This window comes from Sinocyclocheilus grahami, unplaced genomic scaffold (assembly GCF_001515645.1).
Source record: "Sinocyclocheilus grahami isolate Dianchi unplaced genomic scaffold, SAMN03320097.WGS_v1.1 scaffold1010.1, whole genome shotgun sequence".
Taxonomy (NCBI): Eukaryota; Metazoa; Chordata; class Actinopteri; order Cypriniformes; family Cyprinidae; genus Sinocyclocheilus; species Sinocyclocheilus grahami.
This window is the reverse complement of record NW_015506189.1, coordinates 116,732-134,219: the sequence shown is the minus strand read 5'-3', so window position 1 is coordinate 134,219 and position 17,488 is coordinate 116,732.

Genomic DNA, 17,488 nt, shown 5'->3' with positions numbered 1-17,488 from the left:
ATGCGGAGTTTTGCGCATCGTGCGTGTGCATGTGTGTGTGGGTGGGTGTGTGAGAGAGAGCGCGAGAGAGAGAGACACATCACAGTGGAGTCAGCTGTGTTAACCGTGACTTGTGTACTGCAAACACATTCATCACTGTGTCGGTCACGCGACTCTGTTCCCCTTTCGGGCTCTGTCTTTACATTTATTTTGAAAGATGAAGCTGCGATTATGGTAAGGGGTGTTACATTTCCGACGAGTGCTTGCGGTGTTCGGCCAATCACAATGCACTGGGTCAGCTGGCCAATCAGAGCAGACTGGCTTTTTTGAAGGAGGGGCTTTGTAGAAAACGAAGCGTTTGAGAGAGGCGGGGCATAGAGGGCCTACAATAATGTACAGTATTTGAAAAATAATGAGTTTTTTGAACATTAAAGCATGTCAACATATTCTGTTACACCAAATACACAAAATAATGATCTTTAAAAAAAGCATCATATGACCCCTTTAACATTTATTTTGAGAGAGGTATTATTTTTCAGATCTTTACCCAAAATAGGATGGACTGGCCATTATTGAGCGATATAAACACATAATGTGTGTTTCATTCATACTGGATGCCAGAGGGCGCCCTCGTGCTAAAAATCCACATATACATCACAGAAGTAACACTGATGACGTTCCAGGAAATCCCTAATATGGATAAAGGCATGGCTATCACTGTAACTGTATAAATGTAAGGACAATAAACACACGCCTGCACACACACACAGCCAATTCTGAGAGAAATAAAAACACACGGGCATTATTTAAATGCAAAATCGAAATACCACAATTCACAAGCACGTATTGAACTGTGGATGTCGTACCGAATGATTCTATATTATATTGAGATTTGTGACATCCCTAGTAATAACTATTAATAATATTGTTTGTGAACACTTACTGGACTAAAGCAACTTAGGTTTACTTGATCATCCATACTTAATCTTTTAGAAAAACTTTTTCTTAAAATGTGTCAAATATGATCATCAGGCTTTTGAGGAATGTTTATTTGTTTATCTCTCAATTGTCATTTGTACTGCATTATATGTTTTGCCCCACAAATACTAGAGAGCTCTGATCATGAAACTAAGCATTTTAATATCATCTTACTATAAAGTATTATTTGTATATATAGAGTGAAAACTGATATTTATATGGATTTTATGCAAGTGGTCTGCTACACTGTTATAAAGAGCTCATTGAATTACAAGCTATCTGAATTTCACCTTACTTTTTTGCCATATAAATATCAGAATCTGCTCAGTTTGGTCCTCTGAATAAAATTAGGTGTTTTTTTCCTATATCATACTGCAGTATATTAGTCATAAAAGTATATGAGCCTGACATATTAAATAATAATAATAATAATAAAAAGAAAACACACAAAAAAAATTAAAGGTGCAATAAACCGTTCCATTAATTTTATTTTTTTAAATCTGACATTTATTTCATAATTCAGGCTTCGCAGGGTTAAAAAAAGCCATCTAAAATTCGAACCAGAAATTTTACCCTGTTTGTTGGGTACTACAGTATTAGCAAGACTTTTTGGACAAGCATTGCTGTTGAACTGTGAAGTATCATGTAAATGACATGGTGCATGAGGAATATGTAAATCATTCAGTGCCATAGTATCAGCTTTAGCAGTTTAGTAGTTTAGTAGTTTAGTTTTATCATTTGTTTTTGTGTGAATGGTCAAAGTCACAAAGCGAAACCTAACTAAAACAGTAACAGTTACTAATATTTTCAAACTCATATCTAGTGTTTGTCATGTTGAAATGAAAAATCTAGTCCAAAAGGCACAAGCATATATTGGTGCAATATATCAAAAACTGATTACCATGGAAACTATTACCACAGAGACAGGTGTATTTAATTACTTCTGTCTGATTAATTTTGTTTGTGGAGGAAATTAAAATTAAATGAAACTTTAAAGCAGTTTGCAGTTCACAAAGGTATTTTGACAAGTGTGTCATACATTTACTATCTAATGCAATTATTTTCTTTGTGCTGTTCATCTGATTGAGCTCCAGTCTCATAATTGCACAAGATGACAACAGTTTAATTGTTTAATAAATGATTTGGAGCAGCAAAACAACGCAAATAACACATTCTTAGCTACTGCATGTGCAAGTTAATAATAATAATAATAAAAAGAAAACACACAAAAAAAATTAAAGGTGCAATAAACCGTTCCATTAATTTTATTTTTTTAAATCTGACATTTATTTCATAATTCAGGCTTCGCAGGGTTAAAAAAAGCCATCTAAAATTCGAACCAGAAATTTTACCCTGTTTGTTGGGTACTACAGTATTAGCAAGACTTTTTGGACAAGCATTGCTGTTGAACTGTGAAGTATCATGTAAATGACATGGTGCATGAGGAATATGTAAATCATTCAGTGCCATAGTATCAGCTTTAGCAGTTTAGTAGTTTAGTTTTATAATTTGTTTTTGTGTGAATGGTCAAAGTCACAAAGCGAAACCTAACTAAAACAGTAACAGTTACTAATATTTTCAAACTCATATCTAGTGTTTGTCATGTTGAAATGAAAAATCTAGTCCAAAAGGCACAAGCATATATTGGTGCAATATATCAAAAACTGATTACCATGGAAACTATTACCACAGAGACAGGTGTATTTAATTACTTCTGTCTGATTAATTTTGTTTGTGGAGGAAATTAAAATTAAATGAAACTTTAAAGCAGTTTGCAGTTCACAAAGGTATTTTGATAAGTGTGTCATGCATTTACTTTCTAATGCAATTATTTTCTTTGTGCTGTTCATCTGATTGAGCTCCAGTCTCATAATTGCACAAGATGACAACAGTTTAATTGTTTAATAAATGATTTGGAGCAGCAAAACAACTCAAATAACACATTCTTAGCTACTGCATGTGCAAGTTTTCACATTTCAAGACAAAACTGTCAATCCCAGCGAGTGTCAAAAGGTTTCCTTTTGTGCTATATTCTCACTTCTTATTTACTCATTTAGATTCCCAGGAAAATCTGAAATTGTTTTCATAAAATATTACAGTAAGTTTTTTTGTTTGTTTTTTTAATCTAAATATCTTTATTTTTCTATTCTAGTTAGGACATGGTGCAAGATGCTTTAAATGAAAGCATCTGCTAAATGACTCCATCTGACTTTCATCTATTCACTACATCTAGAGATTTAAACATCACCAGTGAGGAGCAGTGACAATTACGGCTGACTATATTAAAGTCCAACTAAAATGCATTCAGAGAGCGACTCCTCACCTTTATTTAAATCATGTGTTATCCAGTACCTGTGGAGCACAGGACTCTCACACATTAGCAGCACTTGACCTTGGCATTATCATTTATTCTAATAATAAATCAAACCCTGAATACGGAATGTCTGCATAATTCACGATTTTCCTTTTAAAGGCCAATGAAAGTCTGACAACCAAACCCGTTGTCATCACCAACTTAATTTCGGAGATGTTTTTCTCCACTGTCTCTTTATTGAGCTAGGCTATATGCATGCAAATGTAAGTGAACAGTCTGAAGTTTGACTGAACAAAACACAGAGGCTTGTTTGTTGGGTTTTAGGGATGCTCATTTTAACCGGTTAATGCGTATAAGTCGCATTTTATTATTTCATTCAGAAATAGGCCTAATGCCAATGCGAAATGTTTACAAACATTATAATAAACACTGTAAACATAGCTAGGCTATTTTAGTTCCCCTCACTCCACAACAAATCCTTTCAATTAACAGTATTTAGAAAAGAGCAAGAATTAAAAATATAAGAAGCTAGCTATATAAACGACAAGCCAAAACTAATTAATTTAGGCTAAAACGAAAATGAAACCAACGTTGGGTCTCTCATTCCACACAAAATCAAATGTTTCCGTATTCACGATGTATTTGAATGCCAAAATATTATTTATTATGTACTTCATTCACGTTGCAATATCCACGTAAAACAAAATGTTTAGCATAACATAACGGCGGTGCGGTGATAACACTTAACTGCACAGATTTTACTACATATATAAACTGAACAGTGTGTTTTTTTCCATATGTTTGACTGACTGTATTTTATTATGCTAATGAACAGGCTGCATTGTCAAGGTAGCAATGCGTAACTGTGTGCGTGCATGCGGCGCCAGCGCAATCACTTGAATTGTTTCCTTCTAACAGTGGAAGCAACTACTACTTTTAGTCAAAGATAATCGGACTTGTAAAAGGTTTGCTTTCATTTGTGCACATTCACAATAAAAACATATCTTTGTGCTTTTGTAAAATAAGCCTAAAGAAAATTAGGATGCTGCTTTCTGTCATCTGGTTTTCTTTTGCGCAGCACAAAAATGAAACATAACTCTGCATACTAGGCTACTTGTTGAACAGTTTTTCTTTCGTTTTCGGCCTATTTATTCATTTTGTTGTTTGCTGCTTTTTGCGCATGTAAAATGAATCCCCGGGAAACAAATGTTAGTATTTTTAACGGGTCACAGACACTTATCCTTTCTAATTTAATTCAATTCTAATTTAAAATAATCTTATTGGTTAATGGTTAATAATCGGTTAACGAGCGTCGGTTGTCGGGTTAGGAAAAATAACCAAAATGAACATCCCGATTGGGTTTCATATTTTTTCACCTGTAAATGGTATGAATTATAGTGCATTATTATCATGAATTTCCCTTTACTCTATTTAAAATATCTCTATGGATTATTTTCATCAAAACATAATAATTGATATAATGACATAATGATTATTGTCAATACATTCCATAGGTCACCATAAATCTAAGGCAGTACAACAAATACTACCATGATGAGCACTTTAATAATATAATTTAAGGTTTTATTCATATTACGGTAACCAGGAGTTGGTGGGAAGAGTGCTTAACTATCATGAAAATGATGACACTTGCAAAGAAAACATATGTGACCCTGGACCACAAAACCAGTCATAAGGGTAAATTTTGAAAGCTGAATAAATAAGCTTTCCATTGATGTATGGTTTGTTAGGACAGGACAATTTGGCTGAGATACAACTATCTGAAAATCTGTAATCTGAGGGTGCAAAACAATGCATATTACTAATCAAAAATTCTATTTTCTGATATATTTACGGTAGGAAATTTACAAAATATGTTCATGGGATCTTTACTTAATATCCTAATGATTTTTTGACATTAAAGAAATCAATCATTTTGACCCATACAATGTATTGTTGGCTATTGCTAAAAATATCCCCGTGCTACTTATGACTGGTTTTGTTCTCCAGGGTCACATATATAAAGTAAAACCTATAAAGTAATATCCACTCATTTCTTGATTGTTTTTGTTTTGTTTTTTAATTTGTCCATTTACACAGCAAGGCCAAAAAACATGATTATACCTTGGTACTTTTGTAGTAAAACTGTGGTTATACAAACAGTAATCAATATGCCAAAAACCATGGTTATTACATTTTTTACTACAATGAAACTAAATAAAATCAAGAGTTAATTTTGCCCTGTTTTTTCTGATGAGGAACTTGCACTACACTTCTATTCTGTACATAAGAAACCCAGAAAAACGTTTATACGCATGAAACATGAAGCTTATAAACACACGATTAAGACTATATGATTTGTAAGTGATTTTCATGAGATTCTGCCTATTTTTATAACAATACAGTGTGTACATGAAAAATGCCAAGCGGGAGTTTCATAAAACTAGTTTACCAAGTAAGTCAGGCTTCTTTCAGTTAGTCTGACTTATGTCACTTGATTTGGTTTCCGAAAGCAAAATGACCATAGCTCAAGCTCAGTCACTGTGGCAACTTATTCTGAGAAAAGAGGAGCAGGCTAACTGTCAGGCTAAGCGGAGCTCCTCTAACACTGACCAATAGGAAAGCATTGACATTACCACTGACTCGCACACAAACACTCTTAGAAAGATGTGTAGAAAAAAATAACACACTTTATGTGTAACAATCTAATTTACACATTTTGTGTCAATATTAAATAAAAATGTGTAGAAAAGAATAACCTCTTTTACACATATTTAAGTGTAGTTTCGTGTAAAATATCGTATTTATACCATAATCGCTTTATGTTAATCGACTAACCCTCGCGTCAAAACTACTTTTAGGAGACGATTCGCACCATGTCCTGCCAATTCGAGCTGGAGACTGCTAGCAAGATTCCTGAGGTAAGCTGTACTTGAAATCATATTTTGCTTACATTTATTAACAAAAGCAATGTTTCCTGCTGCTGTTGTTTTAATACTGTTTTAAACGTGCGGGCACAGCGAAATTTTGTGGGCAAAACGCGGTCATTGTCAATAGTGTAACGTTATCTGACACACATTAGTCACGTAACTTTACTGTAAATCAAGCAGCTTTCTGTTAGTTAGCGCGGCGAAAACTGATTTCAAATAGACAATCTTTTCACACTTTCACACGAAATTCTGAGAGTGAAGACACCTTTACAAATGACTGAATTTAGCAAACGAAATTTCGCCAAGCAGTGGTATGACCGCACTTTTAGACTCTGTATTTCACTCTGTTGTTGTCAATGAAGAAATGGTGCTAGCAATGCTCTTTATTTATTATGTGTAAAGTAGTGGTAGATTATTTAAAAGTTTGCAATATGTTATAAGTGCTTTGGAGCCACTGGTGCAGACCAGGTAGCTTACAATCTAAATTTGCTAACATTATATCAAATAAGTGATGTCTAACATTATGTTTATTACACAGCAAATTAATCAATCAGAAGATGGACCACTTTCTATGTTCACCATTCAGGTAAACACTGCAGTAAAACTTGCACTCGCACTCAAGCTAGGGCTGGACAATAATTCAATATCAAAATGTATCGCGATATAATGTTTTTCAATAACGGTGATATGATTTTTAAACATTTCCGATATTTCGATATACATTACCAGTTGACCGCACTTTTAGACTCTGTATTTCACTCTGTTTTCGTCAATAAAGAAATGGTGCTAGCAATGCTCTTTATTTATTATGTGTAAAGTAGTGGTAGATTATTTAAAAGTTTGCAATATGTTATAAGTGCTTTGGAGCCACTGGTGCAGACCAGGTAGCTTACAATCTAAATTTGCTAACATTATATCAAATAAGTGATGTCTAACATTATGTTTATTACACAGCAAATTAATCAATCAGAAGATGGACCACTTTCTATGTTCACCATTCAGGTAAACACTGCAGTAAAACTTGCACTCGCACTCATCCAGCCCTAACTCAAGCATCATTTAGTTTATATTTTAGCATCTTTTATTAGGCAGAAGACTCTCTACCATTGCAGTCCCACATGACCAGGAAGGTAACTAATATCAGCGCACAGGTTAACTACTGTAGGAAGGAGAAAGATCATCGCAGTGATTTCTTGCGTCTTAGTGTGTTTGTGTCTCAAACAGCTACCCCTTCACTGCAGACAAGCTGAAGGCTAATGTGGAATTTTCTCCTCTCTCTCTGTTTTAATATAGTGTTGAAACCCGGGATCTCCACTGAAGGACTGAGTACATTTGTGTTTGTGGACACGCATCCAGACCAGGGAACATTCTGATGTTGTCAGTCAAGTTCTGAGTCCAGTCTTCGGAGAAGTTCATTTATTCCCAAAGGTGGACAAAAACATTGTGTTGGCTTTTAAAAGGCTATTTTGATAATGACTTTTACTCCTACACTCTTAAAAATAAAGGTGCTTCAAGCGATGCCATAGAAGAACCATTTTTGGTTCCACAAAGAACCATTCAGTCAAAGGTTCTTTAAAGAACCATCTCTTTATTACGTTTTTGTAATCTGATGAACCTTCTTTCGCCACAAAGAACCTTTTGTCAAACAGAAAGGTTCTTCAGATGTTAAAGGTTCTTGATGGAACCATTTAGACAAAAAGGTTCTTCTATGGCATCGTGAAGCACCTTTATTTTTAAGAGTGTATGCTGTGGAAAAGATGGAGGAGTACAGACATTGATAATAAGAAATGTTTTTAGAGCATCGAAGAGACTTCTTTCAAAATACTTTTGGCCACCAGTGAACATCAATCCAGCATAGTTTGGAAAAAAAGTGAAATGATTATAAAGGTGGGGTTATGTGTCATGTTACCTAATGAGATGAAAAGAACTGTTTTGTCCTGTGTTGGACATTTCGTTTTTTACTGCTTAAAATTGTATATATATTTTGCAGTTATGTGAATGTAATTGTTGATATTTCATCATAATAAATATTTTGACAATAAGCTAAACAACCAATGATTTTTCCATCAACATTTTGTTTTGAATTTCGTATGTTTTTGAACATAATGTATGTAGTAAAGGACAGCACATAATGTGTTAAATTATACACGTTTACACATCTTTGTGCAAACCTTTCTGACACATTTACGGTGTTAAAATCATCAAAACAATGAATGAGTAAAAACTAACAAAAAACGTTGTCCCAGAACTCACCCATTAATGTGTTAAAATTTAACACAGGTTGTGTCATTTTTAACACATCTTTTCTAAGAGTGTACAATTATTTGACTTTATTATCATTCCAAAAATAAAAGTATACAGAAAATGCAACTTAAATAAATAAAAATATATGCTACAACCAACTGTATTTAATGTATTGTGGCCAAAATTTAATTACCTTTTTTTTTTTTTTAGATATATGAAAACATTTTAACACAGTTGCTACTTGCGCATTCAGTTGATCAGCAGTTTCTAGCCATGCAGCCTTTCTCTCGGGTTTTATGACAGCTGTCATACCCTAACCTTTTATAGTTATTAGTAGAACATTAAAACATTACAATCTAAAATTGCTCTTTAAAGCATTAAAACATGAAAAACACTAAATTAAACGTTAAAATCACTGAATTAAAAATGAAAAATAATAGAAAACGGACTACATTTTAACCGATAAGAGCTAGGGCTGTATTAGCCAGCTTACATTTGATTTACAGTTACTGCTATCATAAAAATACACTTATATGTAGGATTAAAATTCTACATGAATCACATTTAATTTCCAACAACAAATATTTTAGCAAAATGTATATTTCCTCAAAATTATTGCGCTTCTTCAGATGTTAAAGGTTCTTGATGGAACCATTTAGACAAAAAGGTTCTTCTATGGCATCGTGAAGCACCTTTATTTTTAAGAGTGTATGCTGTGGAAAAGATGGAGGAGTACAGACATTGATAATAAGAAATGTTTTTAGAGCATCGAAGAGACTTCTTTCAAAATACTTTTGGCCACCAGTGAACATCAATCCAGCATAGTTTGGAAAAAAAGTGAAATGATTATAAAGGTGGGGTTATGTGTCATGTTACCTAATGAGATGAAAAGAACTGTTTTGTCCTGTGTTGGACATTTCGTTTTTTACTGCTTAAAATTGTATATATATTTTGCAGTTATGTGAATGTAATTGTTGATATTTCATCATAATAAATATTTTGACAATAAGCTAAACAACCAATGATTTTTCCATCAACATTTTGTTTTGAATTTCATGTATGTTTTTTAACAATGTATGTAGTAAAGGACAGCACATAATGTGTTAAATTATACACGTTTACACATCTTTGTGCAAACCTTTCTGACACATTTACGGTGTTAAAATCATCAAAACAATGAATGAGTAAAAACTAACAAAAAACGTTGTCCCAGAACTCACCCATTAATGTGTTAAAATTTAACACAGGTTGTGTCATTTTTAACACATCTTTTCTAAGAGTGTACAATTATTTGACTTTATTATCATTCCAAAAATAAAAGTATACAGAAAATGCAACTTAAATAAATAAAAATATATGCTACAACCAACTGTATTTAATGTATTGTGGCCAAAATTTAATTACCTTTTTTTTTTTTTTAGATATATGAAAACATTTTAACACAGTTGCTACTTGCGCATTCAGTTGATCAGCAGTTTCTAGCCATGCAGCCTTTCTCTCGGGTTTTATGACAGCTGTCATACCCTAACCTTTTATAGTTATTAGTAGAACATTAAAACATTACAATCTAAAATTGCTCTTTAAAGCATTAAAACATGAAAAACACTAAATTAAACGTTAAAATCACTGAATTAAAAATGAAAAATAATAGAAAACGGACTACATTTTAACCGATAAGAGCTAGGGCTGTATTAGCCAGCTTACATTTGATTTACAGTTACTGCTATCATAAAAATACACTTATATGTAGGATTAAAATTCTACATGAATCACATTTAATTTCCAACAACAAATATTTTAGCAAAATGTATATTTCCTCAAAATTATTGTGCTATTATTCTATTGCGTTCTGTCTGTTTAGCGCGCAGCAGTGCTCGCTCACTGGCCTCTCCTGACAGCAAAATGGATTTTTGCATGACTTTCTAACATTTACAGATGAAGAATATAACTGTGACATGTTCGCTATGCACTGGGGAAAACACAACATCTCAAATGCACTAAACAACACAAATATATTCGCCGTTTGCCATGGTGGATCGATTTGACCCATGATCGACATTAAGGGCTGCTTAAGAATAAGCGTGCACATCAAATTATCTTGACTCACTGAACCTGGATCAAATTAGTGAGATTGCATGAACTTAAATTGTCGTTTACGAAACTGCTTTAGTCCCGATTTATTTGTTAGGTTATTTCAATTCAGGTTTTGGACTTTAATCCCCGCTTTTCTCAGCATCTTTTAAGAAACCGCCCCCAGGTGTAGCAATTAGCTTGATATAAAAAGCTACAAAAAACATTTCAGCAACATAATATGGCCAAAACCCATATTAGATCGCAATGGGAAGTTAATGGTGGTTTAAAGTGAGTTCTGAGTAAAAGCGTAGTATAAATTGTATAAATTGTCTTATGTAGCATGAAGCTACAGTGTGCATGTATGGTCACGTGACGTGTTTTCGGTTGTGTAGTGTGGACTGAGATTTTTGCTGAATCACAGTGGAAACGCCAGTATGGACAAGGATCGTTTTCATTTTAAAATGCGGTTTTATAATGAAAACGCACTAGCGTAAACATAGCCTGAGCCACAGCATTGCTGTGTCTCTATGAAAGTGTGTCTGTGTGTGGCGGCTCTCAGGTTCGAGTCAGCTAATGAAACTGTAGGGGTCTAATTAAATGAGTAACACCCTCTATTAATTTTGATCTTGCTCTTCACACTCACCTGAACAATACAAAGCACTTTAACAGAGCTCTCATCCCCTCTGCCAAGCACTCTCACAATGCTTTAGCAGAGCAAGAAAGCCACACTTCACTAAAACAATACATTCAATGACACATGTCCCCACACCAACCCAAAAGCACAAATTACGTTAGAAAAAACACACTATTTAGGGGGGGGGTAAAAGCTAATTACTGTTTAGGAAAAAACAGAGAAAAAATGTGAGAAAATTATATTATACAACACTCATCGGGCACAACAATAAAGGGACAGTTTACCCCCCAAAAAATTCTGTCATCATTTACTCACCTCCTACTTTTTCTCAGACCTGTATGGGAATCCTTCTGCTGAACACAAAATAAGTTTCATTCATACTGGAAGTCAGAGGGCGCCCTCCGACGCTCGTTAACCGATTGTTAATCGTTAACCGACAAGACTGACGAGCAGTGCAAAAAATCACGCGAATATGAACGTAGTTTTGCGCAACTCGTCAGTGAACAACGACTCTGTGTAGTTAATGCTGCTCAATGTGAAAGCACGCACGTGATGGAGATTTACCGCTGATTACAGAACCGGCTTTACTGATAAGATGCGTGTTAAATATTGCATGCGATTTATCGTGCAGCCCTATATAGGACTATTTATTATCCTTTCTAATTTAATTCAATTCTATTTTAAAATAATCTTGTCGGTTAACGGTTAACAATCGGTTAACGAGCGTCGGTTGTCTGTTGGGAAAAATAACCGAAATGAACATCCCTAATTAGAATCATTGTAATGTGACGATCAAATATAGGTGCGGGTGGGTGGCGGGCAGATAATTTGAAGCAGCGAACTCGGGTGAAGTTTGAGCTCATCCGCACATCTCTACACTACACTGACCTGGGTCGCCAGTAGCAAAGAATGGAGCGCGCTCTGCTGGACAAACTAAGTAGGCTAATTACACCATTCAGAAGCATTGTTATATTTTCTGTAAAAAAAATTTAATTCGCCGATACCGATATATCGGCAACAGGCTCATATCGGTCGATAATATCGGCTAAACGATATATCGGTCGGGCTATACTGACTAATAACCACACCACCTTATTTTTGGGTAAAAATAGGAACAATAACACTTCTCTCTAAAAAAAATTGAAGTAAACATATGCAAATCCAAAAGTTTCCTCCAACCACCTCGAGATGGTTTCCAAAAACCACCTTGAGAAGTTTTCATTAATGTAAAATAGGGCTACAACAACTAATCAATAAAATAGATAATCGATAATGAAAATCATCGACAATGAATATCATTAATGATTAGTCGCGTCTGCTCACTGTGCACGGAAAAACTGCCGTCAGACGCATCAAATTATACCACTGAATATAATGCCTTTCTATGGACGAAATGAATCTAATAGTGGAAGAAACAGAGTGAGCTGCTTTGGGAAAGGTGCGTGATCCAAGATGCCTAAAACATGTGAATGCTTCATTTTAAACTTTAAGCTAATGCATTAGAGTAAAGTTTAACATGGCTAGTCCTGTCAGGCGCTTTGACAGATGTGTGTGTTCAATGTGTGATATGGTTTCTTCAGTGCAATACTTTCATTTTACGGTTATATCCTAATATGAAAATGTTACATATTCATGCGAGTGTTTCTATTTTGCATGAAAGCTCGTCTTAAAAGTCTATGTTAAGCTTTAGAATTTACTGAATGAGCGGCGGCACTTCAAACAGACTGAACGCAGTAGAGAGGGAGAAAATTAATATGCAGTGCAAAAATGTAAATTTTGCTGAAAAACCTGTTACTGGATGTTAAATTTAGGTTTAAAAGTCAACATGTAATAAAAGTATTTTATGATCGTAACTAGGGGTGTGAATCAGCATTGGTTTCACGATTCAATTCGATCACGATTATGTCAACGATTCGATTCAATTCGATATCACGATGCCATCCAGGTGGATGTTGCACACTTGTGGTGGTTGAGGAGAGACCCTCCCCCATATGATTGTAAAGTGCTTTGGGTGTACAGCAATACACAATGAAAGCGCTATATAAATGCCTCATTCATTCATTCATTCATTCATATTTAAACGCTTTATTTAAAATGTGCTTTATAACTCTTTTTGCATATAATGTGTAGCATAGATGTAGATATATTCTCCATACAGTATGTTTATAACATTCAGTTGGCACGTCTGTTTGAAGGACATTGGGCAGTATGTGGAACAGTGTATTTTGTCAATAAAGAAAGGCTTCTTATCCATTTAAACAAAAACAAAAAAAATCAGTCAACTAATCGATTATCAGAATAATCGTTAGTTGCAGCTCTAAATGTAAAAATATACCTCATTGTCATGTTATATTACCTAAATAAATTATATATATAAAAGAAGAGTTCATTTGCAAAAACCGATAACTCAATTTTTTTTTAAAAATTCAGAAATCACGTTTTTTTTATTACGCATTCCAAGTAATATCAATCAAACTGCAGTTGGGTTGTTTTGATTAAGTAATAATAACTTAAACAAATACAGGTAATTTAAAAAAATGTAAGTTTTAATTTAAGTTTTAGTAATTTATTAAAAGTATGTTTTATAGCAAAAACAGATAACTCCACATTTCATGTTTTAGAATTTAAAAAAACACTTTTTTAATCTTTGTAATCTCCTCAGATGACAATGTAGATGCCTGACAAACGTTGTTGTTGTTGTGATCATAAACTGGATGTGATTACACGCAATACACGGCGCTTTTCCCTCACCATTGTAACGCGCTGCTTTTGCAAGGTTCCGTGAAAACTTTTCAGCTTTTATTTTCCTTTTTTACCCTGAAGAAGATATCCCAGGTTCATCAAGTTCGTCGAAATTATCCATCCTCGATCACTTTTAGTCAGCTTTGACGAAACTCCTCTGAGCTAGCAAGTCTTTTCAAAGTGAAAGTAGCCTTGTCACCTGACCTGAATACAGCGCACTGATTCGCTAAAATGGGCTTATCGGCTTCTGTTCAAAAACAACAAGGGCACCTGTCAGCTTCTGCAGTAAAACGTGAAATTGCGATGCCTTGAAAGTGGACAAAACCAGCTTTTTTTAACAAAATGTGTTTAGGGTTCAGACCACGCCATATGTGGAGAATAATGCCCGGCAATCAGCTAATTTTTTTTTTTAAAGTGGCGTTTATCGGTTTTTGCAAATGAACTCTTCATATATATACCTATGTTATATTCTTGTTATATTATATTTATCATTCAATAAAAATCTAAAATTGTATGCCCTTAAAGCTGTGGCAGTTTTTCCCTGTGGCATAAAAAACGATATAGAATATAGATATTTTTTATGGTATCGAAGTTATAAATTCCAGTAAATTGCCGCTACAAACAGAGTGGGATACACTGAGTGACTTAAGTATTTTTTTTCATACTATGGAAGTCAATGGCTACTGTTTGGTTACCATCGTTCTTCAAAATAACAACTTCTGTGCTCAGCAGCTCAAAGAAACTCATAAAGGTTTGAAACAACTTGAGGGTGAGTAAATGATGACAGAATTTTTGGGTGAACTATCCCTTTAAAACCACCTTCCTAATATCATGAAGGCCCCCGTCGTGCTGCCAAAACACCACAAGACCTCTGAACGTGCCCTGTGGTTTCTGGCACAAAACATTAGCAACAGATCCATTATTAAGTCCTTTATGGATCAAATGTGTTTTTCCAGCACATCCCATAGATGCTCAATCAGATTGATATCTGGGGAATTTGGAGGCCAAGGCAAATCCTTGAACTCTTTGTCATGTTCCTCAAACCCAGTGTGGCGCTTGCACTATCCTGCTGAAAGAGGCCACTACCATCAGGGAAAACCATTGCCATGAAGGTGTGTATGTGGTCTGCAACAATCTAAAGATTAGGTAGGTGGAACAAGTCAAAGTAGCAGCCACATGAATGCCAGGACCCAAGGATTCCGAGCAGAACATAGCACTGCCTCCACCGGCTGGCCTTCTTCCCATAGTGCATCTCATCCAGAGGTAAACGACACCCATGCATCTGGCCATATACCTGATCTAAAAGAAAACTTCATCAGACATGGCAACCTTCTCCCATTGGTTCATGGTCCAGTTCTGACAATCACGTGCCCATTGTAAGCGCTTTTGTAGGCAATGTAATTAATTTCGCCTGTCAGTGGTTTAAATGTTGTGTATACAATGGGTTTATAAACACACTCGACCTCCATCACAGTCCTGTCTTTAACAATTCATCTGCTTTCATAGACTCATATCAAAGGTTTGTAGGCAATGTAATTAATTTCGCCTGTCAGTGGTTTAAATGTTGTGGCTGATCAGTGTATACAATGGGTTTATAAACACACTCGACCTCCATCACAGTCCTGTCTTTAACAATTCATCTGCTTTCACAGACTCATATCAAAGGCTGTTTGCACTGCACCTCTGACAATTCTCTCCTACTTGACCCAGCAGGGCTCATGAGTGGGCTGTGCAATTACGCAGGAGGGGAAGACATCATAAATAGCTGAAAGACATAGAGCCACTAAGAAAAGGGGGGGGGGTCCAATTTTCATTTCAGACAGCTCCAGACCAAATTGCTGTTGCATGCGCTCTTTATCCGTGCCTCAGGAAACAAAGCACAGCCTGGGAACCACCGGCTTCAGTGAGATGGATTCAGATCCAGGGACTGGAAAAACACACTGGTGAGGAGAGAGAAGAAACCAGCAAGGGAAAGGGAAATGTACCAAATCAGAGAGCCGATACAGACTTGTCTCTTAAACAGATAAGAAAAACTGTGCGCGTTTGTGTGTGACGCCTTCAATTTGACATCTGCTGCACTAACCCTGACTCCACGAGCCTCAAGTGACTTTTCAAGTCAAGTGTTGAGACTTCATAAACGCTGAAAGTAAAACTGTTCAGTTCATCAAATCCTGCTCCTTAACTCACACTGACATTCCACATCTAATAGTGAGCTTTTCGTTATTCTTTTTTTTTTATTCCAAGGGGAGCAGAGAAAATGATGGGAAAAGATGGAGGAAGAGAGAGAAAGAGAAGGAATGGGATGGAGAAATGGACCAGACGTCAATTGCAGCAGGAGAACTAAAAAGTATTTAAATCAATAAATTATTACTACACTTTATTGATTCATTAATAATTATTATTATAACTACCCCCTCAATAATTCATATTTTTATTGAAGAACATATAGAGCATCCTGAAACTTCTGGAACCACAAAATGTGGCACAGTTAATTAATACTTCCGGGTTCTGTTAATAACAATAATAAGCAGCTTATTTGAAAATAAGCAGCTTTGTTATAGGCTAATTCGAGCAGAAATACTGAAAAAGAATTTGCCTATATGTGACCTTTAAATGTTGATTTGGACAACGGGAGGTCTACGAGTCAAAAAGGTTGAAAACCACTGCTTTAAATCTATGTATCAAATTTTTCTGGCAACACTTTACAATAGTTTAATTCATTAATATTAGTTAATGCATTCTGTATCATTAACTAACCATGAACAACACAACAATGTAATGTGCAGTATGAAAATATTATTTTGAGATTTTCTAAAGATTACAATTGACAGTGTCACAAAATCATTAGTGTTCTTAAAGATATCGATAAACTAATTGAAAGAAAAAATCTCACTAAAATCAGCTGATAATCGATATGGTACCAAGATATCTTGCATCCCTAGCCAACCCAATTTCTAATGGCAAAGGAATAAAGAGTTATATAATTCCAAGTGTGAACAGCAGGAAACATGGAATAAGATAACTCCAATTTAAAAATGACCCTGCATCAACAATTTAGAGTGTTTAAAGCCCACGAGTCTTTGGTTCATTGTCTGTTTAAGCCAGAGAGAGTGCTCATTGCAGCGTACGTTTTGTTCAGGGAGAACAGAGCGTTGAGAACGTATGCCGAGATCCCGCCGGGGAGAACGCGAGAGAGGATGAACCGTACTGCCTTGCAAGAGTAGAATAGTGAAGCTGATATATCTGCGTGAAGTGTAGAGACAAGCCAAGAACGACGACAGATGGAGACTCCCATGCAAGTGTGAAGTCACATCTCTCTTATATTAGCTTGCTTAACTTACAAACCTCTGCATTTTCCCTTTTCATCTGCCTCTCTGCACCACTGGGCTCTTCGGAGGAGAAACAATGAGGCACAGGTATTCAGTTTCCAGGAGCTATTCAACAGATGTTCCCACAGTCGGCATCTCAAAGACACTGCAAGCAACGAGAGGCAGCATAGGACAAGCCACACACGGCATTAGCCTACTCTTTTAATTAGAAAGAGCTCTCACTGAGCTCGAAGCAAGACATGGCCATATTGAGAATTATGACTGC